The sequence below is a fragment of the Coturnix japonica genome, chromosome 1 (assembly GCF_054131305.1).
Source record: "Coturnix japonica strain WE chromosome 1, WE-NBRP24, whole genome shotgun sequence".
Lineage (NCBI taxonomy): Eukaryota > Metazoa > Chordata > Aves > Galliformes > Phasianidae > Coturnix > Coturnix japonica.
The window spans coordinates 22,052,531-22,068,967 of NC_140663.1; the positions used below are offsets into that span (position 1 = coordinate 22,052,531).

At 41.6% G+C, this 16,437-nt stretch overlaps 1 long non-coding RNA gene across 1 annotated transcript; it reads left to right on the top strand.

The window, feature by feature from the left end:
- The first annotated feature begins 611 nt into the window (after positions 1-611).
- Positions 612-1,161, top strand: LOC146762310 (uncharacterized). Its single transcript, XR_014939570.1, has 2 exons — positions 612-741; positions 849-1,161. It is a non-coding gene; the product is annotated as an uncharacterized LOC146762310 (long non-coding RNA).
- The last annotated feature ends 15,276 nt before the right edge of the window (positions 1,162-16,437 follow it).

The window sequence follows — 16,437 nt, forward strand, 5'->3', positions numbered from 1 at the left end:
GGTACTATAAAAGTCTGTTTGGAGGCAGGCAGATACCATAAATTCCAGAAAACAAAAATGATATGGGGTAAAATTACAGAAAGAAACTAACAAAATAAATACAAGCCTGCAGGCAAATGTGAAAGCCAAAAGCAAGTGAAATAAATTAGAATTGAATCTTAAAACTGTAACTGACTATCTGAAGAGATGCAATGCTTCTGATGAAACAGTTAGGGCTTCTGCGATTAGGCAACCATATAACTTGTTTGTTGCAGGGTTTGATAACAATTATTTCGTTTTTCTGTTGGAGATAACTAGGCTTTAAACAACAATATTTTGGAGAAATCTCAGACTTTAAAATCATTTTGGAAGTGCATTAGAAAAAGATTTCAACATCTTGCTTACATGCCAGTGTTTCTCTGCTTGAAATCATCTTTGTGCTTACAACTCCAAATCTATAAACACATACTTGTTTCTCTGATGGAATTCATTTCACTGGATCATTGATTATGCAGTCTGGTTTTGTTTGAATATGAAGGCTAGAGAAGCTGTCATATAGGTACATAATCAAACCCTGCAATTATTTTCTGTTGCCTATTTGTGTAACTAATGTTCTGATTACTTTTCAGCTGTAAGGATGCAATTATGTTCACAGATAAGATTTGTCTGCTCTTGTTTATCCTATCTTCACTAAAGCATTGTTCTTTTTACTGTGAGAAATGCAAGAGAGGAGCACACTATAGCCTTCATAGCATTAAAAAGGTAAGAGATTTGAGTTATTTATACCTTTGAAACAAGGAAGGGTTGTTTCAAATTTTACTCCCTGAAGCAATGTCACTGTATGTATGATTTTTTCTTTCTTTCTGCAGAATGTAATTACATTCTCTGTAACACTGTTGCACTGATGACCTGCAGTGCCCAGGCAGAACTATGCCTCAGAGCAAAGGGGTGTCCCGTCTGGAAGCACTCAAGGGAGATGCAAGATAGTATGGGGTGTGACTGGGTCTGTGGTGTGGACACATCCACTGGGAACTGGGCTCTTGAAATAGTTTTGGAAAGCAGCAGCTGATGGATAGTTACACCCAGGACTGAAACTTTTCATGCTTACACAACTCTATGGTCACCATTCTCAGCAATATGGAATTGATGTTCTTATAATAAACTTCATTATGAACTTTAAAATGAGTAGGAACCATAAGGATTTTGACTTGGCATAGCTCATCCTCCTTAGTTCTTTTGTTGTCATTATTCAGCATAAGTAAATGAAAACGAGCTTGGAAATGTCCCTCAGGTCTAGAACCACTTCCACTGAGGACAATGGGGATGTACCTTGTGCCTATAATATCCCCAAGACACTCAGAATTAATGTACTCCTCTTTCTCAGGAGTTATTTTATTACTATATTTTAATGTGATCACATACAAACAAAAGGAGTTTCAGGACAGCACAGTTTGATTTTGTACTGTGGAGGTAAAAGTAGATATTTCAGTGTTGCATCCAAAAGTAAACATGTTCGTGTTTTTACACAGGCCTTCTGTTTTTTTCTGGCATGTCTGGTTAATTCTCAAGAGAAAGGGTAGGACAGTAGTCAACCATATGGTCAGAAAGAAGCTGATTGCAGGTGGTCCTCCAGGTACTCCTGGCACAGGAGCTGGCAGAGATCTAACCATCAGGTCCCACCTGTATCGCTACCTTCCAGGTTGTCTCATCTCTGGCTCCCTGACTTCTTGCCTGCCATTCTGAACTCCTCAGAACATTCAAGGCTATGTTACACACAATGTGCACTCACTGCTTCTTTGCTTCCTCATGGACATCCAGCACCAAATGTGAGGGCCAACATACCCACCCTTCAGAAGTGGCCTGGCTGCCTGGTAAGGGGTGTGATACACCACTGGGGCATCTCCTTGTGTAGGGTGGGCTGGAGCCAGTTGACTTCCTACTCAGGTGGTTTGAATTTCCTGCTCTAACCTCTATCTGCAAAGAACACGTCGCAAATATACTGAAGTGAGATGAAATGGAATAGTACAGTTGTTCAGTGCTATGTAGGAAATGAATAGAGTAATAAGAGTTTACACTCTGAAGCTAAGAATTGGTTCAGAGATGGATAAAAATTACCATGACGTTTTCCTGTTGTTTTCAGTCAAGACAAATTCTTCTGCTTATTCATAGTCTATTTTAAAATGTATCTTTACTTTTCTTCTTCTAGCAGTTTTATTCAAATGTAAATCTATTGACTTTAGCAGAGTTCTGATATTTGTCTCATTTCCTCAGTGTATTTTCCAGTCTTACGCATGACTTTTCCTTCTGAAACACCCAACAGAGAAAATCACACCAAGGTCGATGATGTACAAAATAAAGCACCTTCAAATTGCTGGAGGCTGAGGTGGCAACACTGCACACTGACTTTGTTTTAGTCCCTTTTGTAGACCTCTGCTGTCAGATGAATATTGAACTGGGCATATCCATCTACATGCATAGGGAAGTATTTATTGTACTCTTCTGATTGCTAGCCTACAGTTGAAATATTGGAATCCTCTTTTAAGGGGACTAATACACTGAGCTATTTTTAGAGTTTAGAAATAAAAACATGAATAAAGAAATTCAGAACGATTAATAATTTTTTTCTGATGGACTGATGACCAATAAAAACATAAATTAAAAATCTTGAAAACAAAACTTTTGTTCCTCAACTCTGCAGTAACACATGGCTGAACACACAAAAGAGGAATGGTCAGTCTTTTACATCTAAAAGGAGAGTTCCTACTGGATTTATCACAGAAATGCTCCTATAGTGAGCCAGAAATCATAGAGGCATCTATGATTAGAAAATCATATAAGAAATTTTGCTTCTAGAAAGAGAATGGTTAAGGTTGGTGGGAAAACAAAGAAAGCTTGTATTCATGCTGCACTACAGTATCCTTGGATGAACACTTGGGTCTTTCATTTTAGCAGAGTCAAATACTACAGTGCTTAGAAGCAGAAATTCAAATATTTGCACTTAGAATTAATGCTTTTATTCTTGTAGCTGTGCGTATCTGCTGGTAAATTTTCAAGTACAGAATTAGAAGTGAGATAAACCTGGCAGTTTAGGATGCTAAAAGAAAGAGAAGTACGACTTCATGGTACTGTCTGGTGCCTGAAAACCTGGAGAGCTGGGTGATGACAAGAGCTGAGATCATCCCATCTCATTTCTCATGAATAATCTGGAGAGATGTCCTTCTCTTTTTTTCTTTTTCTTTTTCTTTTTCTTTTCTTTTTTTTTTTTTTTTTTTTTTTTTTTTTGAAGAGAGTGAGGGTGCAACCTGTGGACTCACTGTGATTGAAGTATCCTCCGATGGGGGAGAAGCAGGAGAGTCTTTCTTTAGATGATCCAGCAATGTAGCTGTTAGAGTAGCAGGGGCAGAGATCGTCACTGCTTGGGAAAATACTGCTGGCAACAAAATGTTGATCTGGTTGCATATGGGTTGTGGCTTTACTTCAGTTTACAGAAAAGGTCTGTTATCACAAATAGCTGAAGATAGATATTTAAACTGAAAATTAATAAGGCATCCCCATTAATCATGTATTCCAGCGTCTTTATCACAGCATGATTTCTGGAGCATTTTCCTTGACAGTCCTTGACGATGGGCAAGGACCTCAATATTCTGGTACAAGGTATGGAGCAATGCTACTCTTTAAGTGAAAGATGTGTGCTCAAACGTTGAATGTTGCCAAAATCTAGGTGATTATGGTATTCTCATCTGCAGAGATGTAGAAAGGCAGGGTTGTTTTAAAATATATCTCCAAATTTAAATGGCTTGAGGGATATTAACTCAGGAGTCAGTTAAACTTAGTCGTTGTTGTGAAGTTAGTAATTGGAGACAGAACTTTCCCACACAGCAGAAGCTGGTTTAAGCATCCTGCTACTTGGTCTTTGTGCACGCCTATTTCACACAGTGCAAAATGTCCTTGCAGTTATATCCATTCATTGTGGACACCAAATGATGAATAACAGCTATATGGCAGCCTGCTTGGCCTTTGGCTGTTTTTCTAAGCCTACAAGACAAACTTGGCCATCACAGTGGAGGATCAGCTACACCCAAGTAAACAGTCTGATTCAGAGTTTCTTTCCCTTGGCTAAATGAAATGTGCACAGGAGAGTCAGCAACCCCCAGTTTGAAGAACACAGGATTCACAAGTAGCAGCCTAGTGAAGAAATATACTACGTTGCTGAAGACCTTTTTCTTCCAAGCCATAATAGCCTTTTACAAAGCATGACATTTGTTCACCCTTTCAGGGCTGGCAATGCTGAAGGTCCCAGTCTCCAAAGATGTTCCGAGCTCTCCCATCATTCTCATGGCTGTGTCATCTCCCAGGCCCAAAGAATTGTCCAGGGTGCACAGCACATCAGGATCTCCCAGGGAACACTGTGCTACAGCCTGCAAGATGCCCCTCATTGCCACTAGCCAGGGTTGAGGCTGCTGCTGCATTTCTGTGAAACAATGGGCTCAGCCATATTTCATTGTCAGTGTAGTGACAAATGTTGGCCTCCCGAGACTCCCAGACATATGTAACTTGGCTGGCACTCAATGGCAAAGGTCATGAGTTGTCATCTTGCATCTCCAAGTTCAATGAGATGGTTCTGTGCTGTGTTAGTCTCTGTGTATTAAGTTTCAGCAAAGAGAGGGTGGTGGAGGAGGAAAGAGATTCTTATCTGGAGTTAGGTGATGTTAAATGTTCTGAATAATTAGATAAGATTGTGTGTGCCAAACAGACTGTGTTTTCTGATAAGATGTCTCTGGTTCCCTCTGCCTCCCTGCCCTCCAGGACATGCATGCATGCACATACCCACACATTTTAAGTGGTTTCAGGGCTCATTAAGTTAGCTGGGCTGATAGCTGTAGAAAATGTCATTCCTTCTCAGTGGGGCAGTGAATCCATGTTCTGTGCATTTTTGGTAGTCTCAGAAAGTAGCTAAAGTAGGTGAAAATTCACTTTCCATAGTTGATCCTTTTATTTTCAGCTTGGACTTTTAAAGTCTGACTGAAAAGCACACATTGTCTGGGCAGAAGCCCAGAGCTTACACCATAGTGACTGCAGCAGCAGCTCAGTTTGCTTTCAAAGCTCCTATTGAATTTCTGAAGAGGTGTGTGAATTTTATTGGGAACAGTCATGTAGGGATGCACACAGTATCTCCCTGGCCTCCATCTGAAAGGAGTTTGGACCAAATCTGAATCATGCTGGAAAATATGATGTGAAGACAGTTGTGCAGGGGTCTTCATATGGACCCAGCTCCTTCTGAAGCTGGAGAAGCCAAGAGGAGGACTGGTCTTACACACTCCGCCCCAAACTAAGTCCACCCTCTCACAGCTGCTCCTAACAGAGAGAAAACATCCTCCTCAGTAAAGAGGCCTTTTGAATGTTTCTTTCCATACCCTCTCACTTCCCTGACTGCTGCCACTGTTAATAATTTAGGATGTATAGTAGTTTATCAGGCAGAATGGCTGTAAGCTCTAGAAAGCAAGCATATGTCAGAGATGGAAATGCCATAGAAATCACAGGAAGATCATAGAATCGTAAAATGGCCTGGGTTGAAAAGGACCACAATGATTATCGAGTTTCAACACTCCTGCTATGTGCAGGGTCGCCAACCACCAGACCAGGCTGCTCAGAGCCACATCCAGCCTGGCCTTGAATGTCTCCAGGGATGGGGCATCTACAGCCTCCTTGGGCAACCTGTTCCAGTGTGTCACTACCCTCTGCGTAAAAAACTTCCTCCTAATATCTAACCTAAACCTCCCCTGTGTGTCAGTTTAAAACCATTCCCCCTGTCCTGTTACTATTCATGCTTGTAAACAGGCATCCCCCCTGTTTGTATGCTCCCTTCAAATATTGGAAGGCCACAATGAGGTCTCCTCAGAGCCTTCTCTTTTCCAAGCTAAACAAGCCCAGTTCCCTCAAACTTTCCTCATAGGAGAGGTGCTGAATCCCTCTGGTCATCTTAGTGGCCCTCCTCTGGACCCACTCCAAGAGCTCCACATCCTTCCTGTGCTGGGGGCCCCAGGCCTGGACACAGTACTGCAGATGGGGCATCACAAGATCTGAGTAGAGGAGGACTATCACCTCCCTCTCCCTGCAGGCCTGGACAGATACCTTCTATAGTTTAATAGGACTGTCCTCTGTGCCATACTCTCTGCAGAAGAAAACCTCTTAGATTGTAGAGGAACTGTGTGTTTTGATAATCTGAGCATGATTCTTACATGATATGAGTACCAGGTCCAAGCAAGGAGGCTGTGCTGCCTTCCAGTGGAGGTGTTTGCTGATGGCTACCATCTGTGATGAGGGAACATTGTGTCTTGTGCAGTCTCATGGCAGCTTACTTCTCACACACACACTTTACAGTTGACTTCCTTGCTCTGATCCCTGGTGATGAAACAGCAAGATGGGATGTGAGGCTGTGACAGGGCTGTGGGTGAAGGTATGCTTCCTGTGGCTGGTGCTGTCCCACTACTATTTCAACCACAGGGTAGCCAGATAGTGGCTGATTGTGTTAGGTGATGAGAGAGCCATACTCAAGAAAAACTGGGGAAGAGGGGAAAAAGTGAAAACATCCACCCGGATTCCCTTCAACATCTGCTTTTCCAGTGCAAATAATTTCTGAGTGCAAATTAATGTGTGCTAGGCAAGACAGCATGTCACCCCTTGCCCTCCTTTGATCTCATCCTTGTCTGTGAATCACTGAACTGTTAGATGGAAAGTGATGTGTACCGAACAGCCCCTGTGCCCAGGGCTGTGAGCTGGTGCACAAGGGCAGAGCTCTGCAGGGTGCAGGGGTGGACTTAATGTCCTGGTGAGCCATGGCTGGCAGTACTTCTCTGTGAGCCCTCTGGTGAGAGACACTGAGCCCAAATAAGAGCTGCTATTTCTCTTGGTATTTGTACTTGGTATTGATGTACCCTTGAGGAAATAAATACAATTCTGAAAGTCTCCATATGTGCATGACCAGGGGTGCAATGGGAGCGGAGGGGGAGTGTGTGCTCTGCCCTCCCAGCAAAACCAGTGTCCACAGCCTTGCCTGGGGCAAGCTTAAAGTAAAGGGAAAGAGCATACTCTTGAAACCTGGGCCATAATTATTATTTATTTCAACAGCAATTTGCCTTATTATGGTGCACAGCATTTGTTACCCGGGCAACAGCTTTCTGTAGAGGCCTGGCTCAAATTAAAGTCAATCGAGCAAGATCTGAAGTCAATATTGGTATTATATTTTAAAACCAAGATACAAGGGAGTCAGCAATCTCACCTAACCATTGTGTTTTTTATTGTTGTCTTAGGCAGACACAAGGAGCTGTGATGGTCTGTGTCCAAGTAATACTTTTCTGTGCTGTGCCTGGTCAATCTGCTCCATGTGCATTTGCAAATAAAGTGAATTTTCCAGAGTCCTGCTTTTGCCTGAGGCAGTAGGTGTGAGCGTGGCCGAGTGACGTGCTGCACACTGTGAAGAACTGCTATCCCAGTGCCTGACCTGCTGTGCAGGCTGCACACCTCACACAGGCCTGGTCTCCTGTGAAAGAGATGGAGCATAACAGGTCTTCTAAGGTCCAAGGCAGAACAAAAGTAAAACAATAGAGCTAAGCGCTATAAACTATAAATATATTATTCTCTTCATGAATTTGGCATAAAAATGCAACTCAAACACAGGGAGCTTAGAAATGAAACTTTTGGGAGCTAACCTCTCTCATATCTTCTCTCATTTGTATCTTGTGGTTTTTTTCGTTTGCTTGTTCTGTGAGTATAGAGCTTTTGTCACAAATATCCTCCTTGAAAGATTAAAAGGGCCTAGATAAAGTAGTAGGAAGTTTGTTGTGAATGGCAATGTAGTACAGCTCAAATATTCCTGCCAGACAGCTCTGCAACAGTAATCCTTTAACAGGGCATTTTTCCTGCAGGTTGTAGACCTATTATATAGATCTAACTGGCTATGTGAGGCTTTCCTCTTTGGATGGGGCTTTTCCTCCTGGCAAGACACTGTCTCTGTTATCTGACCCTTCCTTAAAGCCCTCAGCTGGCCCTTCTGCACCTGGGGCTGATGAAGCATTGGACTTGTGGTAGCAATGACAGACGTGCTCCCAGCTGCTTTGTGGCTGCCTATCTGTCCCTGCTGTGTCTGTCCACAGCTCCCTGCAGACAGCGGTGCTCAGGCAGGGTGCCAGCTGCTGGGGCTGGATCCAGCAATGCCCACTGCTTTTACAACTATCACCCACCTTCTGGTGGTACTGTTCAAGGCTGCGCTGTTTCCTGTCATCCTACCCCTCACAGACTCTGTACGAATGCCGAAGAGAACAGTTCTCAATGTTAGAGCTGTATTTTGCTGGAAAACCTTCACTAAGATGCTGCAAAATGACCGTAAGCTAGTGCCCACTTTCTGACAGCCTTCACAAGTTCACAGCTGCCAATAAACTGATGGCAGTAAACAATTACAGCTGCCCAGTGCTGAAGAACAAGAGCATTTTAATAATCTTAGAAGTACTTCAGCTGGCTGTGCCTCACGCATTTGGGTGTTCAAGCTTGTGCTCTGAGAAGTTGTTTCAGTTTGTGCTGAAAAAGTGTGATGCCTTTCTTGCTAACATGGACCTTGTCTGTTGATTCAGTACTTACTAATAACACCAGCAGTTAACTATAGGAAGGACTGCTCCATCTCATGCAGATAGAGAATGAGGTATACGTGTTGAATAATTTGCTTCTTGGCAAAAGAAAGGTTTTAACTCGGCTTTGGAAAAATAAGCGTTTATTGGTTGCTGAGTTTTCCATGAAACCTTCCTGATTTCCTACTTCACAGGGTCTTAGGAGGTGCAGAGCATCGGAGGTAACAGGTTTTGGACAAAGTGTTATCACTGGCACTGGTGGCTGTTAATGATTAGCAAAAGCCCTTCTCTTCCGAGAACATCTTGGCCATGCCCCAATTTCATAACATGCAAATTCCTCACTTCAGTTTTAATAAGCTATTGAACTGTGTTTGCCACTGGACTGTTGTTATTGGAGCTGCTCGGAAATTATTTTTCTTAATGAAAACTCTGCTTTATGATGAAAAATGAAGCTCATGTTTTCAATTGAAAATGGTTGTTTTGTTACCTCAAGCGTCTCATGAGACCAGTAGTCTGCATGCCTCATGCTCCAAACTCTTCAGTTGTGTGGGCTTCTTAAACAAGCCGCTCCTCCCTTGGTGTGCTTTTCCCTTTTACTGACCTGCTGTGGGACTCATCGTATTATATCTTGCCCAGATAGGAAACCTGGGAAACAGAGGGGACTGGAGACAGCTACAGATTTCATCAACCGCCACAGGAAAAATCCTGAGATGTTTCAGGTTTTAAGGAAAAATAATAATAATAATAAAAGAAAAATAGATGATTTAGATTTCTGGTAATCTACGTTAAGGGGAGAAAAAAAAAAAAGAAACCCAACACAACAATTATTAGATTTCTGGTAATCTGCTTTTTGAAAAAACATGTAGTTTTGTCTGGTAAATGGCCAGTTCTCACACAAAAGGAATTAATTTTGACTGTAAGAAAACTGTGATAAAAAAGAGTTTGCGTATCAGCGATTGCTTTTCCTTTTTGAGGAGCCATGCTAATTCTGTCAGAGAGCTGGTCTATGCTGCACCGCAAGAATGTCTGTAAGACTTATGCTTACAACGTTATAAATGGCTGCACTTGAAATAAACAGAAACAAAGTGCCAAACACAATGGAAATTAGAAGAGACGAACTGACCAGCCACTTTTGTGTGCTCAGATTCTTCTATTGTGTAATGAACGGGCAGGTTAACCACTTTACTGATTAGTAATACTGAAGCATTATACACTGTGCACAGTTCCTTTCAGGCAATTTCAGACTGATTTTTTCAAGGTATTTGGACCTAAAGATATTGCATGGGATGCTTGTTTTTCTTTTTTTCAACTTCCTTGGGTACAGTTGTACAGGGATTGATATGACTATCTCTTTAATAGAATCTATTTTTTTGCGTTTCTTCTTATTGGTGTTATATGTTATTAGATTTTGTTAAAAGAAATATGTTGTTATTCTTAACTCAAAGTCTGCAGTGTTGCTCCAGCTGCCTTACAGCAGCAGCAGGTTCTGGTGTTGCACTGCCAGTTACCTTCCTCTCCCAAGTTCAGTCTACACTTCAGGTTGCTCATGCTGCTGTTTGCACATCCTATTCTCCAGCATTCAAGTTCTTTATTGCAAGTCTCTAATTTGCCTGAGTTAAACTATCTGGATTTTTACAGTGCTGAGAAGATAAAAATGGGGAGAAATTTCATACTATCCACATTGTGAATTTAAAACACATTTGTGTACAGTATGCTCAGTTCCAGTTTTGCTTCATTGACAAGAATGTAAGATTTTCTACCTGTAACAAAACATCTTGCCAGGCCTCATGGCTTTATCTAATATGTTCTGTGCATTTCTGATCTCTGTTAAACATGTGTTTTCAATGTCAGTTGAGCTGTTTGCCGAGGTGCTCTCACTTCTTTCTGCTCCTCCTTTCTAATTCCCCAGGGGCAGAAGGGCAGTTCTTTGGTTAGTGGGAGCCAAGAGTAAAATTTTCAAGGTTTCGGGTCAACCAAGGTCTGACTGATGGAGTTTAAGCATGTTAGTTGTGTTTATCCTATAAACAAGCCATCGTGCCTTCCATGATACCTCAGAAGCCTTTTGTCTTTTCCTCCTGCTCCTTTGAGACTGATGGAGCAGACAACACTCACTGACTGACTCCTTTGATGTCAACGGGATGAAAGCCCTGGCTGAATTGGGCTCTCGAGATGACTTAGAGTATTAGTTTCTGATTGCCTGAATAAATACTGTAGCAAATCTACATCTGCCAGAATAATTTAAATACAGGAACTGTCTTTCTCATAGCGGTATTGTGTAATTATATTGTGCCCAGGAAAAATAGCCCTCTCATGCCTTCAGGATATTTCTGGAAGCTGCTGCTTTACAATATTCATTTTGATTGCTTTTCAGATAGGTAAGCCCATTGGTTTATCTATCGCATGGTCAGTCTGGCTTCCTTTGTTGTACATGACTACATCGTGTGCAATCTACCTCTGATTTAAGGAGCTAAAATTGGCTGACCGAAGGTGAGCAAACTGGCATTCATTCTCTGAAACATGAGCATAGGAACTGCAGTGTTAGTTCCCACCTTATTTTCTCTCTTCACATGTGATCAAATCCCACATTCAAAGATGCTAATTGCTTTTAAGACCTAGATCTTTTCCATCTTCATGGACAAGCCAGGTTTGCTTTCTCCTGAATCCTGCATGTATTCTATACTTGCAGCCTATTGGACAGCTGTGCTGCTGCTGCATTGCTGCAAGCAGATACAGTTATGTGACCCTGAAGGTGCCTCAGTGGCTCTGCAGTAAAAAGTTGGGATTAGGAAATAAGCAGTTATCCATCTACTAAACAGAGCATGGCATTTTCTGAATAACTAAAAGATCCATGTGTCTGCTGTACAGACAACGTCTGGAGAACAGACAAACCTTTTGGATAGCTCCCTTTTACAGGCTGTCTGTTCTGCCCAACATAGACAAGAATGCTGATTTTTGCTTTCCAAAGGGTTGCAGTGACAGCAAACCTCTAGGCATTTTTCATGTTTATTTCATTGTCTCCAAACAATTACTAAAAACTTCTTGAAGATTAAAATTAACCTATTTATGTTTAATTGGACTGTGCTTTGAAAATCATGACAGGAATCTTTTTTTACTTCTTAGCTAGATTTAAAAATAACCAGAAAATATAACTACAGAGACTATAATTGAATAGTACTGACATTTTTAATTGCTTGCTGCTTATATTCTAGGCTTAGCATCTGTAACTGAATATTCAATAAAAAATCAGCAAGGTTTTCTTACTAGACTCTTATTGTAGTGAACATAATGTAAATTAATTCTTACTTCCAGCTGCTAGTAATCCAGTTGGTATTCAGTACTTAGCATGCTGAATCTGTGAGAGAAACTTATCCCCGCATAGGAAAGCCTCTTTGACTTCTGTACAATACTAAATAAATAATGTTGTGACAGTCTTTTAGCAGTGTCACCACTCCTGCCTGTCAAGCAGTGTTTCAGCACCTTGCAGGCTACCTGGTAGCAACAAGACCCGTTAGCTCCGCCTAAATGAAAAGCATAACTTAATTTACAGGTCGGAAGAGTCTTTAAAGCACTGTCAGGCTGTAGGCAGAGGAATCGGTGGGGCCACAGGCCTCACAAACAGCCCCGTGTAGGCCCTGTGCTGCAGCCCTGCCACCATCCCCACAGCCAGCGGCAATGCTCAGAGGAGCTGCTCCTCAGGGAGGGCTTCTTGCTTGACGTGTATGTAGGCATCCATGCACTCTGCCTCTTCCTGTTTATTATAAAAATAAGTCTGAAAAGCCTTTCTACCCGCATTGTTGCACAGCAGCGAAATGGGATAGCCACCCATGGTTCTGATTTATATAGAAATTCCGGATATGAGATTGCACAGCAGATTGTCACTGACCTGCTCCAATTTAAGCTTGGGTGGCAGACTATTCTTTTCCATTCCTTTTTTTTTTTTTCTTGTGTGTATGAACAACAAAAGGAGGAATATGGGATGAAATAAGAAGACAGATGTGGAACTGAACTTTCTGTTATCAGCAGCTAATTCCTTTTTGCTTTATAACCTGTGATGTCCAGCATCCGATGGTTCTGCATATGGACTTCTTACAGAACCATGATGCCTGCCTTGTATTTTGCCCTTTTGAATGTATTCATGTTTAATCAGGGTATAATTGCGTATTTTCCCAGATGCTGCCTTGCTTGCAGCTGTGGCAGCAGTGTGTAAGAAGAGTCTTTGTAACTTCAGTTAAATAAACTACAAATGCAAAGGGTGTGGAAGATCTTTGTTGAGGACAAGTGCATTCAAAATGAGAGGTGCTATTTTTCTACACTGACCCCTAATAATTTGCATAAATCACCTGCCTTAGTTTATCCAACAGGCAAAATGCTAGAGAGCACGTTTTACCCCCAAGGGCTGCGGGCAGAACTCATTAATGTTTAATAAGCATTTTCAAGTGCTTTTGCAAGATCATTCTATTCACAGTGGGTCACGCTACTGAGACCTACAGGTGAGGTACCTTGTAACGAGCAACTATTACCATAGTATTATTCACTTCCAAGCACAAATATTTTGGTAGAGTATAAACAATGATGGTTTTTTTACAACTAGCAATTAATTATTTTTTAATGATTTAATGTAATTAAGTAATTAAAGTGTTATTTCTAATTAAAACAACATTAATTCTACAGCAATGACATTCACTTTTTTTCCCTTGACAAATCAATCAAAATTCTGACACTGATAGCCAGAGATCTTGTCATTAAATTCTTATGACACATCTTAGCTCTGACTGCCTCCCCATGATATGCGTCTTTCCTATCAGTAAAGCCTGAATTTTCTTCTCTTCTCAGCCCTAGATCAGAGGTTTATTACTTATTTATAACAACTCCCAAAATGGGCCAGATGTATTTGTATGGGTCAGTTGTTGACCAGAAGTGGTTAGCACTGGGATGTCTGAGGGCTGTATATAATTACCTGATGGGAGGATGCAAGGAGGATGAAGCCAGGCTCTTTTCAGTGGGACCCAGTGCCAGAACAAGAGACAGTAGGCAGAAACTCTGAACACCGGGAAGCATTCCTGTGCTGTTCAGGTTTCTCAGAGGGGCTGTGGTGTCTCCACCTTGGAGATCTTCAAAAGATCACAGTCCTGGGCAACCTGCTCCAGTAGCCTTGTTTAAGCAGGCATTGGACCAGATGGTCTCTAGGGGAACTTTCCAACCTCAGCCCTTCTGTGGTTCTGTGATTCTGTATTTCAAATGTTTTTATCCTGTTTTATTTTTCAGTCCTACGGCTGCCTAATAGATGTTACCTTTGCTTACAAAAGTTCTGCCAAGAAAAAAAAAGAAAAAAGCCTTTTTGAGTGAGATATCCATGCAAAGATTTCTTTATCTTACACATTTTGTAGCCAACTCTAAGGCAGGCTGAGGAAGGGAACTCCAGCGCTGTAGGAATTTTCATAATTTTAGGCAACAGATCATAGAAAAACATTTGAAAATGCATGTTATCTGAAGCAGAAAAGCTGCAATGATAATTGACTTGTTTCAACACTGCAGAAATTAATTTGTGGCTGGCTTTTTCTTTTGATTTACAATTCCAATGAAATTAAAAAGTTCCTGTAGAATATTTTGATGTATCTGAAACTCTCTGATGGAGAATATACAACCGCTATTGGAATACTGAGTCCCGCTAATGATTCTTGAGGATATTTGACCTTGAAATTTTCGTTCTTAAAATAAATTTTGAAGCAGATTTGCTGAATGCTGGTAATGCACATAGAGGATTTTGGAGGAAGTGTGTGGCATTGTACTCTGGTAAAACCTTTGTTCTGCTGGCCAGGTGTCTAGGAAAGACAGCCTGCAAACACTGTAAACAAAACATTTCACTAAGGATTTGCCTCAGCACTCTGTCATCGGTATTTGTAGCAGAAGGATGACCAGGAAGGTAACAAAGGACATTGTTTGACAGGAAGTGCATCTCGGTTGCTGAGCGGTGTTTCCTTTATTAATTCTTGTGGGGAAAAAACCAACAACAAATCAATACTCTTTAAGAAGGCAAAAAGCCTGTGATTCATAGGATCACCATAGAACCACAAGATGTTCATGCTTGAAAGATTACAGCTAATCAATTTTAAGTACAGGTGACTGATGTCCACTGGAATGGAGAAGATAAGAGGCTACCTGGCTTGTCTATCCTCTGGCAAGCATGAATAAAATCTACATTTGCCATGAGTTCATATGTGGAGAAGATCTGCTGAAGAACTATAACCCTAGCTTGGCAAATGCATAGTATTTTTCTAATTACATGTAAAAGCCTGTTTCATTTTAACCTGAAATACCTTTCAAGAATCCTGAATACAACAAATGACACTGTCCTTGATGCTTTATAAGAAATGCTGAGGCTCTAAGCCAGTCACTTTTTTCACTGCTGATCAACTGTGGAAATGAAATGAAATATTAAAATGTAGGTCAGAGACAGCCTAGGAATGCCCTTCTTCTGCTGAGACTGAAGATTGTGAATCCCTGCTGCTAGAGCCAGAAGATGGTAGCCAGCCATAAGGGAGATCTACACATTTACAAACTGTGGAGCATTAAAGATTAAACTGTTCACTGCTCCCCATTCAGCTATGACTGGAGTTTGTCTGTCATCATAAGAAGAGGGTTAAGATGTGATAGAGCTGGCAAGCAACTCACAGAGTGGCCCTTCTTTTCAGAATTGTTCCTGTTCTTGTCTCTAACGTACATGAGACTTTTCCCAGCTATAGGGACAACTTTCAGGACCTTAGGAAACACAGAAGAAAAATGGTCCTTTGCAAATTTTGTGAACGTAGAAGAAAACTTCTTTTGCAAGCTTTCACTTTTGCACAATACTTTTTGAAGTTCTGCCAGTTGTATCCACAGCAAAACCACATTGGGTTGTTCATAACAGTGGTTAAAAATATGATATGCTTGCCCTGCAAACTGATCACATTGTTGACCTTTGTAACACAGCCACAGTATTACCGCAATGAAATGCACTCCCTTTGGCTACTGCAGGTCCCTAGTTCTCACTGACACCCGGAGTATTCCTAAAAGTCCAGGAGCAGTGATCTAGATGCAGAAAAATCTCTGGCAGAGCAGCTGAACCCTTCTTCACTGAAGAGAATAGGTTGAGACAATGAAGGGCCCCAGCTTTGCCCCTGGCACCTGCAGCACCTGAGCACTGCCCTGTGAGCTTGGAGCCACTGACCTGGCAAAGCACTGTCACCTGATAGTGACAGCAGCTTCTGTCACCTCTCATCTTTTCTGCAGCTCAAGGACCAAAAGCAAAAATCTCACCATAGAGAAGATCTGAAGATGTCTTCTGTGTGCCTGACGAAGCCTTGCCATTTCATTGCTATTCTCCCTCCACACTGTAGAGTATGTAACCAGGGCCTGTATGCAGTCACTGCAATCAGAAGTTCAGGATTAGGTCTGTGTTTGCCCCGTCTGGCACCCAGTATGAGTCTCTGAGGATCACTAGGCTCTTAAAACAGCTGCAAAATCTTCAACCACTCTTAAGGCCCTGAGCTGCTGATGTCCTGAAAAGACCTCTTAGCGATATCATTGAAAAGCTTCCAAGCACGAACCCACCCTTCAATCTACAATTGCAAGGGGTTTTGTCAGAGTACTGCAGCCTTATACTTCAGGGAAATGAAGATGATATGAGCAGAAGTGTTAGCTGCACTATCACTGTTCTATGAATCAGTGCTGATGACAGCTGTTTGTCAGATATGCTTTCTACTCAACAACAAACAAGTTCCAAAGCTGTCTGTTGATAGCTTGCTAATCTGAATTGCATTAGCTAAACATTTCCTATCATTGCATTCAACATGGGAAT